Source organism: Dermacentor albipictus, unplaced genomic scaffold (genome assembly GCF_038994185.2).
Source record: "Dermacentor albipictus isolate Rhodes 1998 colony unplaced genomic scaffold, USDA_Dalb.pri_finalv2 scaffold_19, whole genome shotgun sequence".
Lineage (NCBI taxonomy): Eukaryota > Metazoa > Arthropoda > Arachnida > Ixodida > Ixodidae > Dermacentor > Dermacentor albipictus.
In genome coordinates, this window is record NW_027225573.1 from 3,769,661 (window position 1) to 3,796,234 (window position 26,574).

At 45.5% G+C, this 26,574-nt stretch overlaps 1 long non-coding RNA gene across 1 annotated transcript in view; it reads left to right on the plus strand.

The window, feature by feature from the left end:
* LOC139052159 (uncharacterized) overlaps positions 1-26,574 on the plus strand; it is a 41,151-nt gene that overhangs the window by 11,780 nt on the left and 2,797 nt on the right. The window contains exons 2-4 of the long non-coding RNA XR_011509746.1: positions 3,864-4,004; positions 13,855-14,145; positions 18,525-18,807. This is a non-coding gene — a long non-coding RNA (uncharacterized lncRNA). The remainder of the gene's footprint in view (positions 1-3,863; positions 4,005-13,854; positions 14,146-18,524; positions 18,808-26,574) is intronic.

The following is a 26,574-nucleotide window of genomic DNA, read 5'->3' on the forward strand; positions in this document are numbered from 1 at the left end:
AAAATTCAAGGCATCACAGCAAGCTGGTGCGGGAACTTTATTGTGGTTTCACCGTCCATCTTTTATTCTGTCTTTTCTGGCATACGAAGCCTCCTCTGTTGATAGCTATCTTATTTTTTTTGTTATTGTGGTAGAGTAATTTACTAATGCAGCTCAAATAATTTTTCTGTGACGTTTTGTCTGAATCATGTGGCATGAGATGACACTGCCCGAAGGTTATGTTGCATGTCAGTAGTTTGTGATATATAATCACCAGTACTGTCCTCAGGCGCTCAGAGATGTCACATCCCTTGCTCCTCATTGTAATCGTTCCCTGAAAATCCACAATGAGGATCTTGCTCAGTAGTAAGCTCATGAATCATACTGGAGGAGTGACAAACTGTTACAGCAGAGAAGCACCATATAACTCTAAATATTTGCATTTTAACATTTTTAATTCTGATATGCTCTCTTCTCCAAAACGTGTTGAATGTGTCGGGAATGTTTCAGCACTTGTTTTTACCTCAACAGTCGTGGAAAGACCAGTTCACCAGTCTGACTGCTGCATACTTGTACCTAGCTTGATCTCTGGAGTTGACTGCATGATTATTTTTTACACAAGAATCGAGGTGGTTTTCAATGATGCTACCTTTCCACAATACTCCATAACCACCAGTTTGTCGAAATAATTGGAACAAATGCAATCTTCGTTAAAGCAACCTTGCTTTGCACAGCAAATCGAACAAGCCTTTTTCAGTGCAGTGGCAGGTATAGGATGTTGGTAGAAAACTGTTTCATCAAGATGTACTGCATCAGAAGGTATGTTTCTTGCTCATTCTATCCAACGTACAACGTACAAAGGGGGGCCGGGGGCGGCCCGGGCCCCCTCCGAAATTAAGATGCATACCCCCTCATCCCCGCCCACGCCACCACTTCTCACGCACATTTCTAAGCGCCGCCAAATCAATGTTGAGACTTGACAGCTATTGGGCGGTCAACATTTTGCTGCCTTTTTCACTCCTTTTGGATGGCAGTAGTTATTGGCATCTCCTAGGATGTGAAGGCCAGTTTCCTCATCAATTCGATGCCCGCGTGATTAACTCCAGATGCATTCAGTTGTCACCGTCTGTTCAGCAGTCACGCACATCGTTGTTGCTGCGTTAGTTCAACCTTCTTCGTTTAGACTGATCTAGGGACCAGGAAAGGGATTCAGTTTGTGGTCAGCTGGTCTGTATGCACGTGGAACGAGTTGCGGCCAGAGAAAATGCCAATTGCGTGTAACCTTTCTTTTTGTTTCATTATTTCCTCAAGTGAAGGCTCGCCGCGACGCTGACAGATCCTCGGAACCATATACACGTGATATGGGTTAGATAAGGTGGAAAATATAATAATGCGAGACAGCGTCCATCATCAAATCCTGCAATAACCCTTAAACTCATAGGCAATATGACTGTCACCCGTTAGCTCGTATGTTTTTTTCCTAATTGTACAGTTCTTTTCGTGTAAAATTGTCAACTGGAATCAAGAGTCGCAAGGATTCGAGAAATTAAGCAATCCACTAAGGGAGTGAGCCAACGCAACAGCCCAACAGGAAGGAAAAGCGAAAATTAACAAATTTAACCGTTCTTTAAGAAAATATTTATCGTTCAACATCTTTTTATTTAAAAAGGAAGTAGAGAAAACGCCGCCAAAAGTGGAGGACAATTTCGTGTGTTCTGAATGATGCTTCTGCAGTTATCAGTCGAGCCGCCTAACGTAGCCACTTTTCTGCTGTGCTTAGGTAGGTGTTTTTCTAACCTTCCGAGGTGGGCACAGTATGTGTAGAATCGCAGCTTCCTGCACCATACGCGGTTGTACGCGACTGGTGGCCATGCATCGTTACGTAACTTCTCAAATAACGATACGAGTCGGTTGTGGCACTTAAGTTGTTAGAGAACTAAACGAGGGATCCAAAAGAACTGTGATTGTTCCGAAAATATATATTTCTGTATAATTCTTCCAGAGCTAATTCGAAAAACGCTACTATAGTCGGATACATCTTAAGTCTGCAATGAAACCCCGCCCATGTCTTCATAACCACCAACCACTGTTCCTCACGCGAGGCTGCAAATAATTCGTACTTCAAACTTTTTCTGTTACCCAAATAAGGCGGTAACTACAAAAGTATGATTATTAGCACGTAATTTAAACCTTTTTCCTCGACTATTATAGTGGAATGGCGAATGCCTAATTCTTTATTGAACTGAAAAACCATGCTTTCTTCGCTACAACTTTTTGTTGGGAAGTTTCACTTCAGTTGGCAGTGAAGCATGAGTAAAACAGGTTCAGCAGTGAAATGAACTGCACCGCAGATTTTTGAAGAGTGATATGCTCAGACTCCATACATTTTGTCCATGTCTGTTGCACACCTCATTGCTTCCAGCGATGAAAAGACTCTTCAAGAACAGCCGACGCTCCAGAGGTATCATGTATGACGCCATTTTGAAAAGGCCGCATGACGATTTTGTTTGCGTCTGTGATTGGCTGGCGGAGTAACACAACTCCGCGCGGTCCATCTGCCTTTGTTGCCTACTGCAGATTATTTAGGTTCTATTCCGCGAAAGTAATCTTTATTTTACACTTTCGCTTCTTTACTTGTTTCTGGCAGTATTCTTCTTGCGCTTCTTTCCTGCGCCAGTTCATTTGATGTGGTTCTTCGTTTGCCAAGTAAAGGAGAGGTGTATCGCACAGGCGTACCTGTAAAATACACCTTATTTCATTTCTCTGTTGTGGGTTTACGCGTTGTTATGGCGAATGGTGGGCATTATTCACATTTGTACTAGTAAAAGTACCTCCCCTCATTTGCATAGCAAAGTTACCTTAGGTTGCCCCCCCCCCGCCAAAAAAAAAAAAATCCTGGGTACGTGCCTGCCAATGTAGCATCATCTGGTCTTTATGTTCCTTTCAGTTCTATTCACAGTGCCTACACACGAAAGATGTAAGGGACAGGCAGATGTGGTGTTCACAGTGCGCACATATAGAGGAAATAACAATCAGACTGAGATTGAAGGAGCACAGCGCTCTTTCACTTTCATCGTGAGCACCATCAAAACGAACTCTTGCCAACTTTTCCAAGCTTCAACCATTGTGATTGGTGTTTTCCATCTACAAAATGCCCATATGCAAGTCGTAGCACTGGTTATTTTTGTATGTATGGAAAAGCCTTATGCAATTCCAGAATAATTTCGCTTGTTCAAAACATGGTACGGAACTTGCCACTGTTTGTTTTAAAGGCTGAACTGGGTAGGGAGCTATTGTGGTATTCTTTATGTTGTCCGGGTGCATTAAGCTTGCGCAGATGCTTAAAGCTTGTACTATGTTGATGAAAATTAGATTGAAGCGATAGAAGGATAGTTGTCGATGTGTAATAATGGCCTTCGGGTACACACGCCGAGTTATGCTTCTGGGGACACTTATTAGTTAACCTCATCAGGTAATACCATTAGCCTTATGGGTGCTATGATGTTGCAGTGACTGCAGGATGGCCAGCATTGCAATACACGTTAAAATTATTGTACAAGTCATGCAATGGTATCGGGATCGGCCCACCAAGTGACAGCCTTTGATTACACTGCACTTGGGATCAGCCCAGTTTACTCAACCAGAGAGCCATCCGTGCATAAGGGGAGGGGCATGGCAAAAAGAAGGCTTTCGATTAATCTTTCTCACAAGGATAGCTCATGTATATAATCTTTCTTAACTTGGATGCTTTGTTGCTCAAAGTGACGTTAGTTATGGGCACAATGTCTGCATTTTGTTCCTATTTATGTTTCACAAAAGTTGCTTTGTTCAGCGTCATTTTTTATATTGTCTCTCTTGTCACACTAAGCTCACTTGTTTTATAGCTGCTATGGGATGGCTGGACCTGGAGAAGTGTAAGTAGGGCATGCTACATTGCTGATCTGCGCCGATCTCCACATCCAAGTTGGTCCCGCAACAGTTGGGCACCACTGTGCTTTGCTTCATTGACAAGGTGATATGATATGGTGAGCTTGTACCTCAATATCGGTATCGAAGAATATGTTAAGAAAAAAAAAAACAAGGGTTGGCCTTTAAGATGAATACACTCACATTCTTTCTTGAAGGCCCTCTTTTGACACTGCTCTGCATGGACATACTTTGAGAGGATGCTAACACTCCTTTATTGCAAACTGCCATGGAGCTAGTTTATGCGTTAAAGTAGCACTATTTCACGCACAAAAAAAAAAAGCCTTATTTGGCGCACAATTGACAAGGAAGGAAAGGAGGCAACAGGACGGACCACTACTAACAGTTCAGTTGTATTACTCGCAGAGTGATATCGTGCGAAAGGTGAAAGGGGCAGAATAGATAAATCTGAATACATGCTGCTCGCACAAAAACCAAAAGGACACATGGCGTGGCTAGTGTGACACCCGTTTTACAATGATAATAAGCAGTCTCACATTCTAGCAGTCCTCTGCGTGGGGAGCTAGTGTTAGGTTCCCCGTCATGCATACAAGAAAAGCCTAAGATATCTCTCCGCTGTATTTGTCTTTATATTTTGCCACAATCAAGCAGCTTTCAAACACAAGTGCATGTGCATCGAGAGCAGTGCCCCTCCACTGCTAGCTGACCCACGCATCAAGTTTTCTTGCTCATGCAGCCAGTCATTGATACATTGGCCGATTTAGCTGATGTAGCATCTACTGCACGAAATGGTATCTGATAGACACTGCACCTGTGTACTGTACGTGCTTTGTTGCATGCTTTTTTTTCACACATAGCGATGCCGGCCTTGTTCATTATTCACATGCCTACACTACAAACCAAGCATTATCTTTGCTTAAAAAGAATTGTAGGAAAAGCCACCATGAGGTGACTCAGCACGAAGCAAAGTTGATTCGTTGGTTTTGGTTCATTGGTTCGACGGGTTTTGGAGCCCTTGCGGCTTCCTTGTTCACACCAAGGCAGACAAGCTTGTAGGCTGTGCTTCTGCAATTTGTACAGCACACTGACACAGGTGCGGGCCTCGTCTTCGGAAGAGGGCTGACTGACATCACGTTCCACGGCACAGATGACTTGTGTTGGACGAGGCACCACTGTTGATCTTTGTTCCCTTGTGCAAAACAGCAGTCTTAGGTTTAGAGTAGTTGTAGGAAGACAAGGTAAACACAACTTTCATGGCTTCAGTGGGATCATTTCCCCTGGGGCATCTAGCTGTGTTTTTTTTTTTTTTTTGCAACTGTGCAGAGGTGCTTCTCTAGAGTCGACGTGAAGTTGGCATAGAGTTGTGCATTCGGGAACTCCTGAACAATGATCTGCTGTAGTTAGTGCTTTGTGAAGAATGCACCATCTTCCACGCCACTGATTTTATGTTGGCATGCTTGTACTCGTACTCTCAGTAATTTCTTGGCTTGCCGAATTATCTTGCGGCCCCAAGCTGTTGTCTTCATGTGCCGACTTTTCACTTCGCAAGTGTTGTTGAAGGGCAGGTGGTTTTACAGGTGGCTATTCTAGATACTAGTGAAACGAACTGGCCAATTTGCTTACGTCTTGTCCATAGTTTTGTAGGAGTTAGTCAAAGATAAAAGAATATTCATCTCGCTGGTAACATGATGATAGTCACTTGGTCAATTACCACAACTTTATCATCATGTTACTAGACTCGATGAATTTTAGTCAAACCTTTGACAATATCTCCTACAGAATGTGTAAATAATACCCCTGTCAAGCGGGCAAGTTAAGTGCACTTACTGGGAGTGCACTTCTGGACCTTGAGTCACACTTTAGGCAACGCGCTTCTTAACGGGAAAACAGAGTGCACTCCCAGTAAAAAAAAAAAAATGGCGACAGACTAAGAGCGCGTTTTTAAAGATGTAAATTAACAGGAGAAAGCTGCTAAAAAGCGATTGTTTTAAGTAGAATTATATATAAAAACAAACTTCATCTATTTGTCTTAACAAAAAACGAAGACGTTTTTATTATAAATCTGTTGCAAGTCAATGCTGGCCAAGACAAATGCCTAGCAAATCCAAAACAACATGGCGGCGTGCGGCGAGGCGGCAGTTGATCTTGCTAGAACAGAATATGAGCAAGTATATATGAGCAAAGACGGCGAGTTCGATATTTAGCTACACTGCAAAATGCCACGCACACGGCTCAAAGCACGACCGGCATGGTCAGCACACTTTCACACCAAAATGAACACGAATTGAATGAACATGGCGGCGCCGCAGTGCCGCATCATTCTCGCGCCGTTAGTTGCGTACATGATAAATTCGTTTCTTTATTGTGCGGTTTCGCTTCTCGCTAAACACAAATTATATTGTTAAAAGCTGTTCACTAACTGAAATGAACTTCTGTGTCCTTTTTCTATGCATTACATTTTGCGTCGCTGAAAGCGTTGGCGGCGAGGCTAGGCACTCCTTCAAACCGTTGGCGGCGAGGCTACGTACTCGGCCAGCAAAGTGCGTTCCGTGAATGTACTCGGACTTGAGTGCACTCACCTGAGAGTACACTCCGCTGCGACGTTAAGATTTGGGAAAGTGCACTTAAAAACCGAGTGCACTCGCCGTAAGTGCACTTAACTTGCCCGCTTGACAGGGGTATAAGACGTGCTAAGCGAGGCCCACTGGTTTGTCTTAGTCGCGTCCGGAATAGCCACCTGTATGTGCCACCTTTCCTTGAACCAGACTAGCAAAGCAAAGAACTTTGTACCCAAAAGTCTGTGCTTGAAGACGTCGGTAGTGTCAGTGTGCGGCCTCAAGATAGTTCGGTCAGCCAGGAAGAAATTACTAGAGTCAGGAGTTCAAGAATGCTGACAAAAAATGGGGGCTTGAAAACTGTCGCATTCTTCACAGGGTGTCAACTAGGCCAGGACATTGTTCACGTCTTTCAGGTGATACAGCTCCATATCAACTTCACGGCAACGCTAAGGGACCACCTGTACGAACAGTCGCAAGCAAGCTTGACGTATTAAAATCCAAAGAAGCCATTCAAACCAAGAAGTTATCTCCAGCTTGTATTGTGCAAGCCCACTGAATCTGAAACTGCCATTTTGTGCAAAGGTGTGAATTTAACGCTCCAGAATGCTTCACCCGATCCTGGCAAAAGTAACCTCCGCCGTAGAATATGCCGGCAGTCAGCTCCGCGTATTTGGAATATCCAGAAAGTACAACGCATGGCAACCGCAGCACCACGCTATTGGCTTACGCACCTGCGGGACGCCGTGATGTCACTCCTAGCAACGGCGCCAAGCGATAACTCTCGTTCCCGGTGCTCTCCTGCTGACTAGACCTGACTGGACTACACCGTGTTCCAGACGACGCAGGTTCGCGTGCCTCTAATTGTCGTACAAAAATCCCTCACGTAACCTTATCCTAGGTGCCTAGGGAGAGGATCGTTTAGTGATTTTTTAGAAGGCATGATGGTGGCGCTGGGCGACGCCGTGGCGTGTTCGTTCTCTGGCTCGCGCGGACGGCGTGTTGTTCAACGTTGCTTATGTGATCGTGCTTGCGTTGCTTGTGTGTTGGTGGTAGGTTCTGTGTTACATGGCGGAATGCCGCGAGTAGTAGTGGTGCGGCAGTGCGACTTTTGCCTCGGTGAGCTCTGGCAGTACAGAATCTGCGTTGTGTGACCCGTGCTTCGTTGAGAATTGAAATGTCGAACTGGCCTAGCGCCTCCGCAGCGAAGTTCTACGAACCGCGATGTAACGTCGCCGTGTCCGACTTTGCTTAACGGACATCGAGGAATATGCTGCTCACTACAAGTCATGTAAATGCGACTGCGTCGACCGCCCATGCACTGTTCAACGCTGAACGTGTGTTAGGTGTGCTGTGCTTGAAACGAGTGGTGCAGCCATGCAGCGGGGGGTGGTGGAGGAGCAGAGTGGCTTAGGGGTCTCCATTTTCACGTTCACAGATATGTGCTCCCGTTTTGGTCTCATTAGCGGCTGTTGCGGGATTGTGGTGTGCTCCTTGCCTAGTATGAAGTTTACGATGCTAACAGACAGCATGTTCACGTTTTTCCGTGCTATATGTCATTTGCATGACAACCGAGTTGAAAATAAGGCATATGTCTGTGTTTGCATTTGTGTGTTGTAAATTACTTCCTATTGTGGAAGTTCTGGCAGTCTTATTACGCAAGGAGTACGAACGTAAACATATAAACATATTTCTGTGTGTCTGAAATTTTGAATTTCACATAATAGCCTTTACGACTGATAAGCGGGCTACACAGCCTTTGTGAATCAGCTACCTTTTGTTGCGACTCTCTTCCATGTGGTAGACTGATGCATGGTGCACGTTTATTTCTGTACTGTTGTACTGTTGTAAAAATCATTTGTTTATTCACCCAATACAAATGTACTGCTTCTTCGCCGCAGTACATTTTAGTTACGCGCTGAAGGATACTAAAAGTGGGAGGGGACCGCTATCACCCAGCATAGTATGTCCACTCAGGCGACCTGAGAGGCGGCGGTTGCGCGAGTGTATAATTAAAGAACTCTTTTTATGTCCAGTGTCAGTGGCCCCTTTCCACTTTTAGTATGCTTCACCACAGTACATAAGTGTATTGCGAAAAAGGTAATCTTAAAAAGCTCAATTATGCAACGTTTCTTTCGTAGCTTGCTACACCGCAATACAGGGGTGTAGCATCGTGCAGTAAATCATACTAAGAGTGGAAAGGGCACATAGGTTTACTCATTATTTTTAATTGTGATATAATTTGCAAGTGCATCTGTGCTCTTGGTAAGCTTTATTGACAATTCTTTGTACATTACAAATTCATATTGCCGGGAAGCTTACTAAGACACATTCGCCATTTTGTAATGCATTATTCACCTTCAATGCTGGAGCACAATGCGGATTCATGCCTATGCTTCTGGCTGGACTGCACGTGCTCTTTGAGAATTGATTTGTTGTTCATAAGTGCACTGGTACTTACTCTAAACTGGAGGGCTGAAGTTGATACGGAAGCACAATTTTTATTAAGGGGACAAGATGTTGCCAAGGTGGTTGTAGCACAGTTTTTTTTTCTTCCAGGTACCTTTTCTACTAGAAGCTTCCATTGCAGTGTTTCGAGTCTCTTTGAGCCAGCACATAGTGTATATATAAATCGGACACCGATTGGGAATGTCACTTATGCTCTCTGCAGTAAGCTGCGCACAGGATAAGTTCGTGCCTATCTATAGAAAAAAATGTAGCATGACCAGACAAAATAAAAGGGGGTGGGCTGCAGCAATACTAAGTGTTAAATGGTGCCTTATCCTTTCCGTTGAATTTTCTGTTTTGTGCTTTTTATTATGGATCCTCCACAGTAACCATTAGAGTGCCAAACGTGAGCTTGTTGGTCTCGGATCTCATGGTTGTTACTAACAAAACAGTGTGATAAACAAACAAGGGCTTAGAGGCATCCAGTCATCTTGCTTATCTCATGGTGTTGCTACTTGAGCACCGTGAGCCTCCAGACGAACTAGGAAGGGAAATTTGTTGCGATCATGTCAGAACTGTATTGCAACCAAACGAACAGTGCTCTCAATGACAACTTTTGGACAGTAGAATGCTTGCACCCAGCAAAGTCTAAGAAGGAAGCATTCAGGATGTGCAAGTGGGCTTTTTGAAGCTGGCATCATTGCTGGAGGGGCTTTGCCTGCTGCTCTCTTTATGGATACACAAAGATGATTTCCTCTTTGAGAGGGATTGTTTCAGATGTCGTTACATGGCAACAATGCTGGGTGTATAGTAGCAGAGAAGCTTGTCTTGTCCCACTGTCAATAATATGTTCCTTTTCCAGTGCCCCTGTGGAAGTGCCTACTTTTTGGACACAAAGTGCTCTCCATGCATGCATGCATTTTTATCTTGTAAAGATGTCTATTACCCTTTGCCTCAAGCTGGTCCTTGTTGATGTCACCCAAGAAGGCATTGCGGAGTATGGCGATGCGGACTTACAAATCAGTGTTGATGCCAGTGAAACCAGATTAATGGAGCTGCCGTTTATTTCTGTCCACTCCATCTTCATCCAGTTACACTGAGCAGTTCTTTGTCCAAACAGAAGGCATATGTAGTTGGCCATGCATAGCCTGCGCACTAAGACTTGTTGGCGTGCCTGAGAACCTTAGCAGTGTCTATATGCAAAAACATTCTGATGTGTTCATCACTTCCTTCTCTTTATCACACTTTGCTTGATGAAGCCAGCAACTTGGTCAATTACATGTTCAACCGGCTTTCCATTAGTTTTCCCAGTGTTTCCTTTACCAGGGTGCTGCTCATAGATATCTGTTTTGTTGACCTTGCACTGCACTTAAACCATGGCCACACCTGCTGAACCTATAGTATGCGATCAGAAAAGTGCTATACATCACGTTGCTCCAAACTCATGACATGTGCTACAAGGCCTTGAGGAACACCCTCATTAATTTCCGTCCTCATCATACTGTATGAAGCTTCGCATGACAAGTGCGACAATTAACATCTGCTGGTTTTTCAGTGCTATTCCTGTCCAGCTTGCTGAAAGCTATCCCGAGTGTTTCAAAAGCAGGACTGCTGCCGGACAAGAATTGCATAAAGCAAGGGTAGCTATAACCATATATGTCACACAAAATGAAGAAGGCCACTGAGTGTACAGGCAGTTTAATTCTTATCCAACAAGCTTGGTTCTCCCTTTGCAAGTGAGTAAACCTAACTTGCCCCAAACACATGGCCTGTGACAAACTATGTGGCAGATGCTGTGTCCCCTGCAAAGCCGAAGATGTGTACAACATCCTGACACCCGAAGTGGCTTCTACACTGGGCAAACAGGCTACTATAAGAACGACCGCCTCTACTAATATGCTAATAACGTGAAAACGGGCAGAAATTTGGCTATTCATTGGGCCCAACTGCAGGTGCAAGCCACTCTTCCACCAGATGTGTGTTGTTCACAGGAATTGGAGCTATACAAATGCAGACAAAAACAATGATGTTTGAAAGTAGTAGAGTTGAACTATATTCTGCACAAACAGTGCTACTTGCAGCGCTGGTACCTTGTAGCTACAATTCATGGCTGTCCCACCATGCAAAGGCACTATTCTTGAATTATTAACTTCTATTTATATTTATGGTGGCCATATATTGCAAGTACATATCCACATTGTGTGCAATATGGTTAAATGATGTCAACTATGATAGCCATTCCTAATCTGAGATGCAACAAAAGAACTAATATAGGCAACAAATTGTAATTAAAAAAGACAACCCTTGCACAGGATAAGTGACAGACTTCCTTTTATTGAACAAAAGTCACATGTGTCACACGTCAGCAGCAGTGGGTAGCAAACTTGCAAGCTTGGGTGACAGAGGCAAAACTTAGCAAAATGCTACACTCATACTCAAATGTAAAACGGCCTATGACACAAAAAAACGACATTATATTGTACTGAATGAAAGGGCAAGACTCCATCCAAGAACACATTATGGCACCACATAATTGACATGGTGTAAAAGATGTTAACACGCCCTCCCCATAAAAAAAGAAACACTGAAAACATGCCTTAAAAGGCAATGTGCAGCGTCTGAAAGCAAGAAAAAACGACCCAAAAAAGGTTTCGCTAAGTCTTTCAATGATTAAAATTGTCAAACTGTCTTGTCACTTCTTAATGGATCTGCGTAGTGTACTAGGGTGTTCTGATAATGAAGTTTCAGCAAGTGTTTTGGAAAGCAGTGTTCCCAGTCTGTGTCCAATATTTCGAATTTAAAGAGGGTCAGGCTGCCTTGCAAAGATGTACATTGTAGTTTATAAAACAGAAAAAGGCAAGCAATATTGCTGTGCTTTAGAAATTCACTTAAAGCAGTGCTCTTAAATTAAAGTATTAGCTTGCACAATGCCATTATAACAGCTTTCCACCTCTAACATTTTTTTTATCTCAGTTGCAAAAAGATGGGAATTTCTTTTTGAACATAACTTTTTAAACTATATTTAACAGGTGAACTAAATACATCGTAAAAGTGGCATTTCGCATCTGCAACAACTTCAATGTACTTGAAATTCAGCATATTGGGACATGGAGGAAGCCATAACAATGCAATAACGGCCTGAGATAGTTCTCTGCAATTAGGTGAAGAAATTGGCACATACCTGCAACATTTATTGATATCTAGCGTGAACTTTAACGGGACTGTTTATAACGTTTTGTGCCAGCGCACATACATTAAAACACTATTCAGTGCTTTCACGCCGTGTCCATGTATGCCGAATTGCATTAACAGGACGTGAGCGGCACAGTAATCGCTAGGGCGTTTTGTTTCCTCTTGAGGGCATCGCGCTGCGTATCATTAGTAGTAGTGGTGGAATACGACCCCATCTCACAGGTTCCGATCTTGTCGGCATGGGTTTCGCCCAGCGATCCTCGCAGCATAAACTGTCGCACCGGCGTAGATCCCGATTCCTATCAATCGGCAGGGCGGAGAGGGCGCTTCGATGGATGGGACGGAAAGTCGCGTCACCCTCGGCTCGCGTCCGCGCCAGCACACTGTTACGCCAGATTCACGTAGCCGCGTCTGCGTACCAGTCACGACAAAACATTGGCCACGGCGTTGGCCACGACCCACAACAAGCTACGCAAAACCGCTGGTGATGAGAGTACGTTGTTAGGCATGACGCCACGGCGCGTCCCCGCAGCTGGCAGCATAAAGCGTGGCGCTGCGGTTGCCATGCGTTGTCCCTTCTGGATGTTCCAAATATGCGTCGGCTCCTTCTGAAGGAAAAAAGAAGGCCCACGCGCTTACCTGCCATAGTGTATGTAACCCAGGAATCTGTCTCTGCTCCGGAATCTGAGTTTTTTTCGCCTTGACTTGGTCAGTGACCACAATTTCATTCTTATGAAACAATGCATTAACAGGTTCAAACTCGGGTTAATGTTTTAATCTGCATGATTTTGCAGCCATAAACTGATGAAAGGAGACCCACAGTGACTAGTGAACCTGTGCATGGGTCTGCGTCATCAAGAAGTCTGAAACCCACTTGCATAGGCTAATGATCACAAGGCACACTTGTGCTGTTGCTTGATACGATACCATGCTCTTCTTCAAGGAATGGCGTCAATTGTTTTAGCTGCATTCAACACCACGGATGTACACTGCCCCTATAGTTTTGGTTAAAAGTAAAGAAGGTAAGGCAGAATAGGCCATTTAAAACTGGCGGGAGTAATCTTGACCTTAGTGGATTGTTGCTCAAAACATCTCACAATTTCTTGTTATGAAATTATTTTAAATTTAGCTGCTGTCGTTTTATTTTCTAGAAACATTTTGTCTTATGAATATAGTGTATGTATTAAACAAATTTCAATCCTTGAGTTTTACATGCTAAAGTTACAATATGATTACGAGGCATGCTGTAGTGGGGACTCGATATTATACATTAAACACATGTTAACTCAAACTCTGATATCTCGAGATATCAGTCAAGTCAAATTTTTTTCCTGGCGCAGTGTTAACTCAATGCGTATTTAACTTCTTATGCCGAAGTGCTTTGGCACTGTGCTCCCGATGTCTCGAAATCTTGACTGCGAAAACGTAGGGAAGACGTCATCACACAAAAGTTTCCATACTTTGTGTGCAACTGCGATATTGCCAAAAAGTGGCAAGATCGTAAGTTTGTAGCAAATTCCACTTCATTCTACCTACTGCTCACGTCCGGCTGCGATCTCATTGACAATCTTGGCGGAGTGTTCTTCTGACCCCTTAAAAAGGGCAATGAGCTCAAGAAGGCACCAGTGACCTCCACAACATGCATGCTCACACGTGCGCCGCGAGTTGTCGGCTCGCTGTGCTCTGTACAGACCGGCGTGCTGCGCCATAAATGCGATGGCCGCCAATTTCTCCGTTTAATTTCCTTGTGCAGTGTCTTCTGCTCGGCACATGGCTTCCTTCGACACCCGGCGCTTTGGCGACTGCGCGGTTGCCGCTGGACCTGAAGTTCTCGGCGCCGATGGTGGATGAGTGGTGCCTTCGGTATCGATGAAATCCGGGCACCATCTACAGTTTTTCTTCGGGCGAACCAGCGGCGTCGACAACGACAGCACCATTACCGGCCTACTCAAGCGACTGGCATCACCACGCTGCCTTCAGTGGGCGTGAGAGAGCGGCAGACATGCGTTGGCTGTTAATTCCTCCTTTCAGTATCCTTGTGCAGGTTGGTGAAGCGGCATCCCTTTATGCTAAGCGTTCTAGCAATGCATGCTTGCTGTTCCTCCTGTGCCCAAGTGTTCTTTATGCCACATTACAACAGTGCGTTTTTGTGTTTAAACAGTTACGGATGTGTGGTGACGTTGAGTTAAACCCTGGGCCTGATGAAAAAGTGCTTGCTGCCGTAGCCGCGCTTTCATCAAAATTTGAATCCCGTCATGCAGAGGTAACGCACGCATTTAGAGACATTATACGAAGAAACACTTGCTCAAAAGGTTTCAGGCCTATCAACCAGACTACAAACTCTCGAGACAATTGTTGAATCTCTTGAGAGGGTGCGCAGCCCTCGGGAGATATTAGTAGCATGGTTTCTTCGGCTGTTAAATGTGAGAGCGCCGAGCTCAAATCAAGGTTAGGTAATCTTGAAGATCAGTCACGGAGGGACGACCTGGTGTTTTATGGAATCCCTGACGAGCCGTCCGAGACCTGGGAGGAGTCGGAAGCTCACATTTGCGACCTTGTTTCACGCCATCTTCAATTAAACACTTCTGGCCATAATACTTCTAGAGCCCACCGACTGGGACAGCTTGTGGCTTCCAAGCCTCGTCAGGTTTCCTTCATATAAAACACGAGAATCCATTTTATCGCAGAGAAAAAAAAACTGAAAAAATGAATGTGTTTCTATGAGTGAAGACATCTGCCGAGAAACACGGCAATCGCAGAAAAAGTTAATTGAGTCTGGCAAGGCTGCAGGCCAATATTTTTCTTTACGCTCGAATAAGCTTTTAATGAATAAAAAGAATTACATCTATTGTGCAGCTACTGATACGTTGTGCGAACTTGAGACAGTTCGAGAGCCGCGTGCGCCCCAAGGAACTGTAGCCCCAAACCCACCAACACTGCCTCAGTAGCTATCTTCAGCTTGACCCCCTTGCAGCAATCTATCAGTACTTCTTACAAACACACGACGTAGTATCTTCAACAAGCGTGCTTAGCTTTCTTCTATCATTGATTATTACGGGGCAGATATTATCATTCTCACTGAGACGTGGGTGTCAGCAAAAGTAAATAACAATGAAATATTCGATTGTGGAAAAGCATACAACATTTATAGGTATGCTCGGGCGGAGGCGTTCTAATTGGCATTGCCGATGCACTCAACTCTTCAGTTATTAGTGTTGCGTCTTCTTTGGAACTGATTTGTGTACGCGTAAATTTTTCCTCTCGTGACTTCATTTTTTACGCATGCTATCGGTTGCCTATTGCCTCATCCTCTTTTTGGTCCGATCTTCACTATATCCTCAACAAATTATTTGTAAGATATCCGAATTCACCTTTCTTCCTCCTGGGCGATTTCAACTTCCCAAACATAAAATGGCAATCCCAACTTGTTTCTTTAGAGCACAATTCGTCTGAGTGTACTGAATTCATAAACCTATGTTCGGATTTCAGCCTCAGTCAGCTCGTCTACCAACCAACACGCATTACTCCTAATTGCTCTTAACACCCTAGATTCGATCCTCACTTCCTCACCTGGCCTTGTTTCTGCAGTTAGTTATCAGCCAGGAATAAGGGATCACTTAGTGTTCCATTGTGATGTCCAAGGTCGTGTTTGTATAAAAGAAAGTATAAAGCGTATCCATGATTTTTCTGGAGCCGATGCTCAGGCTGTGACAGTAGAAATGGAAAGCTTTGTTGATCAATTTATTGGTGAGTTTGATCAGCGCTCGGTCATTGAAAACTGGTATAAAATCAAATTACTGTACCTTATTAATCGTTATGTACCCAAAATAATTGGTAAATCTGACCAACGTTCCCCGTCGTTCAATACAACATTATGCCGCCTACTCAACAAAAAGAAGTGCTTATTTCGACGTGCGAAACATTCGAACCTTGCAATACGTTGGTCAGATTATCAAGCCGCTAACGCTGCTTATAGTCGGGCGATTGCTGAGGCAAAACAAGTTTTCTTTACTGTTGCGCTTCCTTCGCACTTGTGCAGTAACCCTCGTAAATTTTGGAGCGTTGTTGGTGGCAAAACTAACAGGCAAATACATTTAGAACATTCCGACATCGCTGTTCCTGCCGATGAATGCTGCATTGTGCTGAATAATGCTTTCACATCAGTTTTTCATAAAGTGTCACCTGTTTATAACCCTTTGATTGCGGTTTGGAATTTCCCACCTATGGATCCCAGTGTAATAGATTGGGGCGGTGTAACAAATCTAATTAGTGGCTTAAAAATATCTTCGTCTGCAAGAGCCGATGAAATCACATAGAAAATTCTAAAATGTTCTGCCATGTATTCTTTTATTCTCTCTAGAATTTTTTAACAGTTTTTACGGTGCTCAATTCTGCCAGATGATTGGAAAGATGGGAAGGTGGTTCCTGTTCACAAGTCAGGTACTACTACACATTCACTTAAGAACTATTGCCCTATCTCGTTAACCAGTATTTCTTGCAAAATTCTGGTACATATCATATATTCACACCTAGTTAATTTCCTAGAAACAGATTAATTTTTTAACCCTTGTCAGCACTGATTTAGAAGCACTTTTCATGTGAAACTCAGCTATTATCATTTACCAGTGACCTGTTCTTTAATGCTGGCCTAGGTTTTGATGCTGACTGCATTTTCCTGGATTTTGCCCAGGCATTTGATACGGTCCCACATAATTTGTTGATACTTAAGCTCAGCAAACTTAATATTGATCCTAACGTCTTATCTTGAATTAGAGACTTCCTGACTAACAGAACACAGTGTGTAACAGCTAATCATTACTCTTCTTCCTCTGCTGTTACGTCGGGAGTGCCGCAAGGATTGGTGCTGGTTCCATTGCTTTTCCTCGTCTATATTAACGACCTCCCTGACCGCATTACTTCTTCCTCTATTAAGCTCTTCGCTGACGACTGCGTACTTTCCATAAAATTACTAATCCAGATGATGCATGCAAACAGCAAAACAATCTGAATAATGTGTCACTCTGGTGCAGTAAATGGCCAACGCAACATAACGTAACGAAATGTAAAGTTACGCGAATTTCCCGCCATTCAAAATGCAGTGACACGCGCCTATACTTTCTTAACAGTAATCAGCTAAGGCCTGTTGACTCATGCAAGTATCTTGGCCTTCATATCACAAATAACGTCTCATGGCACACCCACATTGAGTACGTCTGTAATAATGCTAACCGCATGCTTGGATACCTGCGTCGTAATTTTGCATCTGCGCCTTCATCCCTTAAAGTAATTATTTACTGAACATTGGTGTGATCAAAGCTCGAATACGCATGCGCCATATGGGATCCCACGCAAACCACTCTAACCTTAGCCCTCGAATCAATCCAAGACCGTGCAGCTAGATTTATTTCATCAAATTACTCGCGTCATTCCAGCGTTACATCAATGAAAAATACCCTAAACTTACCCGATCTTTCATCTCGTAGAAAATGTGCTCGCTTATCGCTATTTCAGAAAATTTTCCACTTCAACCCTCCATTAAAATAGCAGCTTCTCACGCAGCCGTTTTGCATTTCACCTCGGTCAGATCATTGCCTTAAAGTAGGCGTGCCGTCAGGTAAGACTAATCTTTACAGTGCTTCTTTCATTCCCCAAACAAGCACGGAATGGAACCATCTTCCCACTGCCATCGTTGCCATCACGGACACTGCCAAGTTCAACAACGCCATTCAACATGCCTTTGCTTAAATTTAATGTTAGTTGCACAAATTGTTTATGTTTCCCCCACTCCTTTCTGTAGTGCCTCAGGGCCCCGAAAGTAAATAAATAAATAATGTTTTTTATGCTATAGGTATTTTCTTTATTAACAAGTTCAGGGCTGCAGTTTTCTTACCATGCCTTTTCTGATGCCGTTTCTAATTACACTTCGTCAGTGGTCATAGTGATCTCCACCCGCGTTATCAGTACGGGATACGCCAGTCAAAAACGGTGGAAGAAACAGTGGCACATAATCAAGCAGAAAGCATGACTACAACATCTCGGCCCTTGGGCAGTACTGCCGGTTCATTTCTTTTTTGTTGTACGAGTAGTTTCGCGATATAGTGTGTGACTAGGCTTTGGACGCGTCAATGCCTATGTGCAACAGTGCTTGCTACGATTTGTGCACGAATCGCTGTTGCTCGTAGATGCCCACCATGTCGGGTGCCAAATAGTACAATACCTTGCAAAAGTGATCTACCAAAACATACTGCTTCTGCTATATTTAGCTTTTGCAAGAAATTTAGCAGCTGCTGCCACCTACCTTGAAAGGCTTTATATGGTCTTTGCATGGCCAGGGCCTTCTACTTTTGTGAGTTTGCTTATCTTGAAATTTCTTCCGGTTTTTATAACTTTGTGATAGGAGTTTGGACTATTTGAATGGCGCAGCCGAATGTGCATGACTGCTGTGGGGCGGCGAAGGACGAAAAGGAAGGAAAGGGCCGGTGTCTGGGCTGCGGCGGCAGCCACGCGAACTGCCTGAGCTGCCTCGGCGGGCCTTCGGTGCCGAACGAGCCAAGCATTTCGTCTACCCAAGGCTGGTGTTCCTGGGTGTGCTGGCAGACCAGGCCGGGCTGTCCTTGGGCTTCAACTGGCCTGCTCCACTGCTGGGCAAGCATCCGACGCCTGCGTGTTCCAGTGTAGCCAAGCCTTCTCAACAGACTACCCTGTGGTGAGTAGACATCCCGACCCAGCTGTCACGCGAGTGGCTCGTCATGTGCCGGGCATCCACCCCGGCCTCCATCCCTTGCGCCACATGCTGCTCCAGATTCATCGTTGCGTCTCTTGGTGCCGTGAGTGTGTAATACCGATCCGCAATTACTCGCCGTGGTTGCTCAGTGGCTATGGTGTTAGGCTGCTGAGCACGAGGTGGCGGGATCGAATCCCGGCCACAGCGGCCGCATTTCGATGGGGGCGAAATGTGAAAACACCCTTGTACTTATATGTAGGTGCACATTAAAGAACTCCTGGTGGTCAAAATTTCCGGAGTCCTCCACTACGGCGTGCCTCATAATCAGAAAATGGTTTTGGCACGTAAAACCCCATAATTTAATTTAATTTTTTAACTGACCTGCAATGAGATGCCTTCCTACATTGACGCTGTGCTTGACTACCTAAGCGACAGACACTCATGAAATGAACCGTGTGTGTTATCGTGTACGTTACCCTAGTCCCGTCCCCGTGTCATTACCAAAGCATCTCTTTGTTCCTTGTGCCATCCGTGCATGTTTGAGGCGTGGGCCCACATCATCCTATTGCAATTTTTGTGAGCCTGCCAGGATGTTCAAATGCACGAGAGGGAATTAAAAGCTTTGCAGAGGGACGGTGGGTCTGTGAGGAGACGCTTCGAAAAGGTCGGCAAGATGATGAGCGCGGATGGCCGCGCAAGTGAATATTACCTACAGGATGACATTTTATGCAGGAAGCACACACTGTCAGGTGGGAAAAATTCTCGATCAGCTAGTGGTGCCAAACGTTCTCAGGCGGATGGTGATGTAGTTGGCTCATGAAGAGATCCTCGCCGGTCACCAGGGTGTGACAAGAACGGTGGATCGAATCGTTACTGAATTTTACCGGCCAGGTGTCCCGTTGAAGACGAAACGGTTTGTTAAATCGTGCGACGTCTGTCAACGAACGTTGCCACACATTTAGTCAGACACACACCACTGGTCACGATGGCTGTAATTGACACTCCCTTTGCTCGCGTAGGCATCGCCATTATTGGTCCTTAATCTCCAACTTCAGATAAAGGCAACCGTTACATCCTTACTATGGTTGACTTTGCCACCAGATGCCCTGACGCTATCGCCCTGCCATCTACCGAGTCAGAACTTTTGCGGAAGGACTCGTCGAAATGTTTTCCCGAGTGGGCTTACTGTGGGAGATTGTCAGCGACCGCAGATCCTAATTAATGTCAGCTGTGATGAAGGAGTTCAGTCGTCTTTTGTCATTTAAGCAATTGCCTACCACACCGTACCACCCCATGGCAAATGGATTAGTGGAATGATTTAACGGCACATTAAAATGTGCGCCAGGTTGGATGTGCGAAGAGCGGCCTAGATATTGGGACCACTACCTCGGCCCGCTACTCTTCGCGTACCGAGAAGTGCCACAGAGCAGCATCGGTTACTCGCCATTTGAACTACTGTATAGTCGCTATGTCCGTGGTCCGATGGCTGTGCTAAAGGAATCGTGGACAAATCCCCTTTTGGATAACGACACAAAATCTTGTGAATACATCGTGGAACTGGGTCAACGGCTAGAGTGTACGTGTGCCATCGCCACGCAAGAACTCACGGAAGCGAAGCAGCAACAAAAGACGTATTATGACAGGAAAGCCAAGATGTGAGAGCTCACTCCTGGAGACAAAGTACTTGTTCTGCTGCCTGGTGAAAGGAATAAGTTGATACAGTGAACTGTCACTTGAGTGAACTTCAAGGGACCGAAGGAAATAGTTCATTAACTGAAAGTTCACTAAACTGAATATTCACTAGACCAACATAAGACATGGCATACAGAGTCAAAAGTTTGAAGTGCAATTCATGGAGCAAAAGACATGGCATCCATAGTGTTACAAATGTGTGAAATGGAATTTCTACATATCATCAAGTACAAGGTTCATAACAGTTATAATGCTGCCTTTCTCACTTAGAAAAATAATCTGTGTTCTTCTGCACTTGTACTTTTAGAGCACAGGAAGTAACAAAACTGTCCAAAGAGTCAATGTTTTTGTACACTTCTTCTGGCACAGCTTGCTGTTTGCTGGAAAGTTGAGAGACACAGTCTCTCAACTTTCCAATGTACCCTACAACCTTAGCTAGAGTTATAAGGCTTGAAACTGGCTTCCTCTTCTTCAACGCACTCTCCTTCTTCAGGACGAACACTGGAAACAATCTCCAGATCCGTCTGTCCAGCACAGGTAATCAGTGCACTGTCGCACTGTGCATAGTCTTCAAACGAAGCATTGCTATCGACCTCCAGCTGATGACAGATCTCTGTTCACATCACGGAGTCTATCATCTCGTTGCGCTGTTCCTCAGGCTTGCATTCATTGCTCAGGGGAAAGGCCAGATTTCTGCCAGCAGTTTCTAATGGTAGCCAGAGTTACTGACCACCAGGAGCCTGTCACCATCTTGGCTGCCTGCCTGACGTTGATGGGGGCATTGCTGCCAACCCTCAGATTAATCAAAATCTACTTAACCAGCCGCCGTCGGTACTCCACCGTCAAGTTTTGAATGATGCCCAGGTCGAGCGGTTGAAGCACAGCTGTGCAGTTAGGTGGGAGGTATTCGACACGCACATTGCTGAAATGGACATCAACAGGGAGGGCTGAGCAATTGTCCACTATCAGAAGAATGTTTCTCTTTGCCTTCTTCATTTATTCGTTCAGGGTCAGGAGCCATTCGCTGAATACATTCCTGGTCATCCATGCCTTTTGGTTGCTTTTATAGGTACATGGCAGTGAAGGGAGACCTTTAACACATCGTGGTTTCGCGTACTTCCCTATCACTAGCTGCTTGAGCTTGTGGGTGCCATTGGCGTTGCAACACAAGAGCACCGTAATTCTAACCTTTGACTGCTTCCCGCCTTTGCAACTGTCGTCCTTGAAAGCCATTGTCTTGTTTTGAAGAGTCCGATTAAACATACCAGTCTCATCCGCGTTGTAAACGTCGTCAAGTGAATATCCGATAATGATAGTATCGCGAAGTTTTTCATCCCTCCAGGTTCTCGCTGCCTCTTGGTCGGCATCCTTGCTTTCGCCGCAAATCGTTTTCCACGCGATCCCATGCCTATCCCGAAATTGTGTAAGCCATCTACTGCTTGCTTCGAAGCCACGAACATCCAGAAGAAAGGCGAATTCCTTCGCTTTGCCCTGTATCATCGGGCCGGACACTGGAATGCTTTGAGATCATAGGTCGCGAAGCCATACTGCAACGGCATCGTGCACTTCTTTGAAGTACCCCGTGCAGAGTCGTTTCCTGGTGGGATTGATCAATCTTTCTCCTTCAAGCTTCAATTTTTGTTTCACAATCATTGACAACGTTGACAGTGCAATTCCATAGTCCTTTGCAATGTCCACTTGCCTTTGACCGTTGTCCAGGCGCTCAAGGATTTTCAGCTTGTCCGAGAGAGACAACCGCTTCGGTTTCGTCGCGCTCATCTCGAAAGTGGGCACGCGAATTGCCGTTGGAAGGTTGGAACTGAACTGAACTGAATTGGAACTTGAAGGCTGAACGGAGCCGATGAAAAAACCACGTTGGTTGTTTATGGGCACACGTGGAACCGACGAGACTGGAAAGAAAGAGACGACAACCATGCCACGACTAGCCGGTCGGGAAAAAACACCATGTGCTTGGTGGTGTGACAGATCGCCGCTTTGCCCCAGGGGCGCTGTAGCACCAGCGACGTTACATTGCTGCTGGAGCGGCGGTTTGATGACCGTAGGCATCGGTTGCGCCTGCAGTGCAGGGCGCAAAACTTCATTGAACTGATTGTAAAAATAAGCCTTGGTCCTCTGATCGAGTTCGTTAAACTGAAATATTGACTGTTCCGAAATTCGTTTAAGTGAAACATTTTTGCATAAAATCTATAAGAAAACTGCCGGGGATTTTTAAAAAGTTTGTTATTCTGAAATATTTGATAAACCGACGTTCGTACAACTGAGAGTTTACTGTACTCATGTGAAAGAGACCTTTCAACGTTGTAGAAATGGAAAGTTCATTGGACTATGTTGTTGACCTTGAAAGCAAGACAATGGTATTTCACATAAATATGTTGAAAAAAATATGAAGAACGACCCAACAGCGAATTGCTTGAGGTAACAGCGGCAACGAGGGGTACAAATGACGCGACAGATCTAGAGGCTGAAAAGACAGCGCTGCCTTACCCATCGCTCGTCCGAACGCAGATGTCAAAAGACGTCGCCATTTCAAACCAACTGACTATGGATCAGCAACTCCAAGTTGAAGCTACCCTTACAACCTATGACGATGTATTCTCCCATCTACCTGGAAAGACTGATACAGTCGAACCTCGATATATCGAACAGCGCGGTGATCGCAAAATAGTTCGATATAGCCAGAATTCGATATATAAAATCACGTAGAAAACGCGTAAAAAACTAGCACAAATCAATCAATGAACCAATCGTGGCGCAATAGATACTCGCATGAAGCTTCAAACAAAGTATTTATTTCGTTCGCTGAAAGTACTAAAGCACCGTAGCCTGCTTCATATTGGCAACCGCGTGCTTGACCACGGCGTCCTCAACACAGTCCAAACGGTGCACAACAGACGGTCCAGTGCCTTCTATTGCGCCGCAGTAGCGGCGTACAACGGCCAAAGCAGCTACAGCCTCAGTTGCAGTCGGGAGCGGGGCAACATCAGCGCTTGCTGGATCAGCCTCGGCAGCGTCTTCGCTTGGCCGCTCAGCAGTCACTTCTGCCGCGATCTCCACGTCTGTTGACTCCGCCACTGTTCCGGTGCTGTCGTCACCGCCAACGAAGTCCTCAATGCACATGCTGTGTGGCTCAGCACCGACAAAGCGCTCGAACTGGCTCCACGGCCGCCTCGATCACGCGCGCACGGCGGGGGCGAGGGCGCGCGTGATTGAGGCGGCCGGGCTGGCATACGGCCGGGGAGCGCGCGCTTTAAAGCGCGCGCAGCGCGCGCTCCCCTCGAGACCGGCCGTGGCCGGCTCCAAGCCGCCGCGTGTGTACGCCGCTACGTTCAAATGGCGCCCTCGGCGCAACCGATGTGGGAGCTGTCGTACGCAGCAGTCTGGAACGCCCATCGCGCCGCCGCTATCTTCGAGAGTGTTGCGGGAAAGCTCGCCTCCTGTCAACAGAGCGCACTTGGTCTGGGGCGGCGGAGTTCGATATATCCATTTTACATCCGGCCCCGTTCGAATTAAAAAATTAAAAATGCATGCGATTTTCCACGTGATATAGAAAGTGTTCGATATACGCAATAATTCGATATATCCGTGTTCGATATATCGAGGTTTGACTGTATCCTGCAATGTCATTTGAAACTGACTACTACTGTGCCCATACAAGTCCGGCGATACCCCATGCCATTTGCTGTCAAAAATGCCTTGGAACAAGAAGTCCAGGACATGCTGAAGTTGGGCATCATAGAAAATTCAGTCATCATATCAGGCACCCATTGCAGTGGTCAAAAAGAAAAATGGCACAGCGCACCTCTACGTAGACTTTTAACAACTTACAGTATTTACATGATTGTGAGTCGACCTTTTTTTATTTTAATTTGAAAATCTGAAGTTGGGGGGGGGGGGGTCGACTTACAATCGAAAGGAAAACATGGCACTGCCAAAAAGGCGGGAATAACGAGATATCAGGGGAGCTACAAGTAGTTACAATTTTAGGTTTGCTGTATGGCCCTACCCGTAGTTTTCACTATCCTGTGCATTTGTTCGCTTTTTGGAAGGGTTTTTTCAACATTTTAAAGAGTTTTACAGCACACACAACACCCATGGGGGTGTTGATAGTCGATGGAAGTGCCGCTGTTCCATTTGCGGCAGCACGCCCACAACGGCGGCGCTTGCAGGAGGTATCAATAGTTCATGGAAGAGCAAATGTCGCCCACATGTTTTTGTTTCCCTGTAGCTCTTAGTTTGATGCGCTCGACTGTCGGCTATGTGCTGCTTCCATGCTTCCTCAGTTGCCATGAGTGCTCCAGGCCCACTAAACATTCGGCCCTCATTCACAGCAGCGTTCAAGAGGGCTGCCATCCTTTATGCCGAAGAAACGAATCACTGCGCAGCAGGCCGTGAGTTCAATGTTTCTGAACCGGTGGTGCAAGAGTGGCGACTGTAGCAAAGCAAAATTTTCACCTGTGACGGCAAGCGAAGAATTTTCCACGGACCGAAACGGGACGCTTTCCAGAGCTGAAAGCTAAGCTTGCGGGGTACGTCGCTGAAGTGCATGATCGGTCCCTGCCAGTGAAGTGCGACATGGTTATGAAACAAGCCCGGATCTTCGCCTTTTAAGGACCTGCTCCGCCGTGAGTACGAGTGGGTGGCGGCAGAAGACCACGAACTTACGCCAACTGGACCCATCAAAAGAGCCTCCCTGTCGGCTGCGTGTGCTTGGTGCATTTGGCGTGGACTGCTGTGCCACAAGATGTCGTAGTGCGGTCGTTGGCCAAATGTGGAATTTCGTTGGATGACGACGCATTATAGGACCATAGCAGCGATGACGATGGCAGCACTAGTGAGGATGATGGCACAAGTGAAGATTAGTCCAGTGACCATGCCAGCTAGGAAAAAATTTTCGTATGCAATGTGCGCTCGGGTATGCTCTTTTTTTTTTCCTGTCGCGCGATATGGGGGGGGTCTACTTACATTCAAGTGGACTTACAGTCATGGAAATACGGTAATCAAACTGCAGTTCCCAACTATGAGCCCATTCCTAGAGCAGGGATGATGTTTGCGAAGCCCACTGGAAGTCATTATTTTTCTAAATTTGACTTCACAAAAGAATACTGGCAAGTACCCATGGCCGCCCCGAAGTCCAAAGCCGCGTTTTGATGCGACTCTGGACTGCACCAATTGGCATTAAGACAGCACCTGCTGTCTTCAACCCATAGATGAGGCAGGTTGTCGGAGATGTATCTCATGTTTACTATTACTTCGATGACGTTCTTATGGCCACAGAAACATGGGACAAGCATTTAAAGACCTTAAATTGCTTGTTTCACAGAGTGCGCACAGCCAAACTAACCATAAAACCCAAGAAAAGTGAAATTGGCTCCCCACCAACATGCTTCTTGGGCCATATGTTAGGACAAGGCGTTTTACAGCCCATGAAAGACACCGCCAATAAGATCAACACTGTTGAACGACCTGAAATGAAGAAGGAGCTCAGGGCCTTCTTAGGACTCGCAGGATATTACCGGGACTTTGTTCCGAACTATGCTGAGCTTGCCCATCCACTCACTGACCTTACGAAGAAGGGCTTTCCGAACTGGCTGAATTGGCAGACACCGCACGAAGAGGCATTTATGCGACTAAAGGAGCTGTTGTCACAGCAGCCTGTACTAAAGGCTCCAGACTTGAGCAAACGCTTTGTGCTGCGCACGAACGCCTCTTCGAGAAGTCTCGGAGCAGTTTTTTGCAAGAACACGACAGGCGTTTGCATCCTGTCTCCTACGCTAGCCGGAAACTTCTGCCACGTGAAGCTGCCTACTCCACAGTTGAGAGGGAGTGCCTCACCATAGTTTGGCGGTGCAGAAATTTCATGTACAGTCGCCGACCGATTTTCCGGACTCCAAAAATTCGGACATGCCCGATTATTCGGTCAGCTTCGCGGCACCGCCATTCTCCCCATAGACCATAATGTATAACAACTGCCGAAAGTTCGGACACCTTGCAACCTCTCGTCTGATTTTTCGGACTCTCCTTGAGCCAACTCGGTCG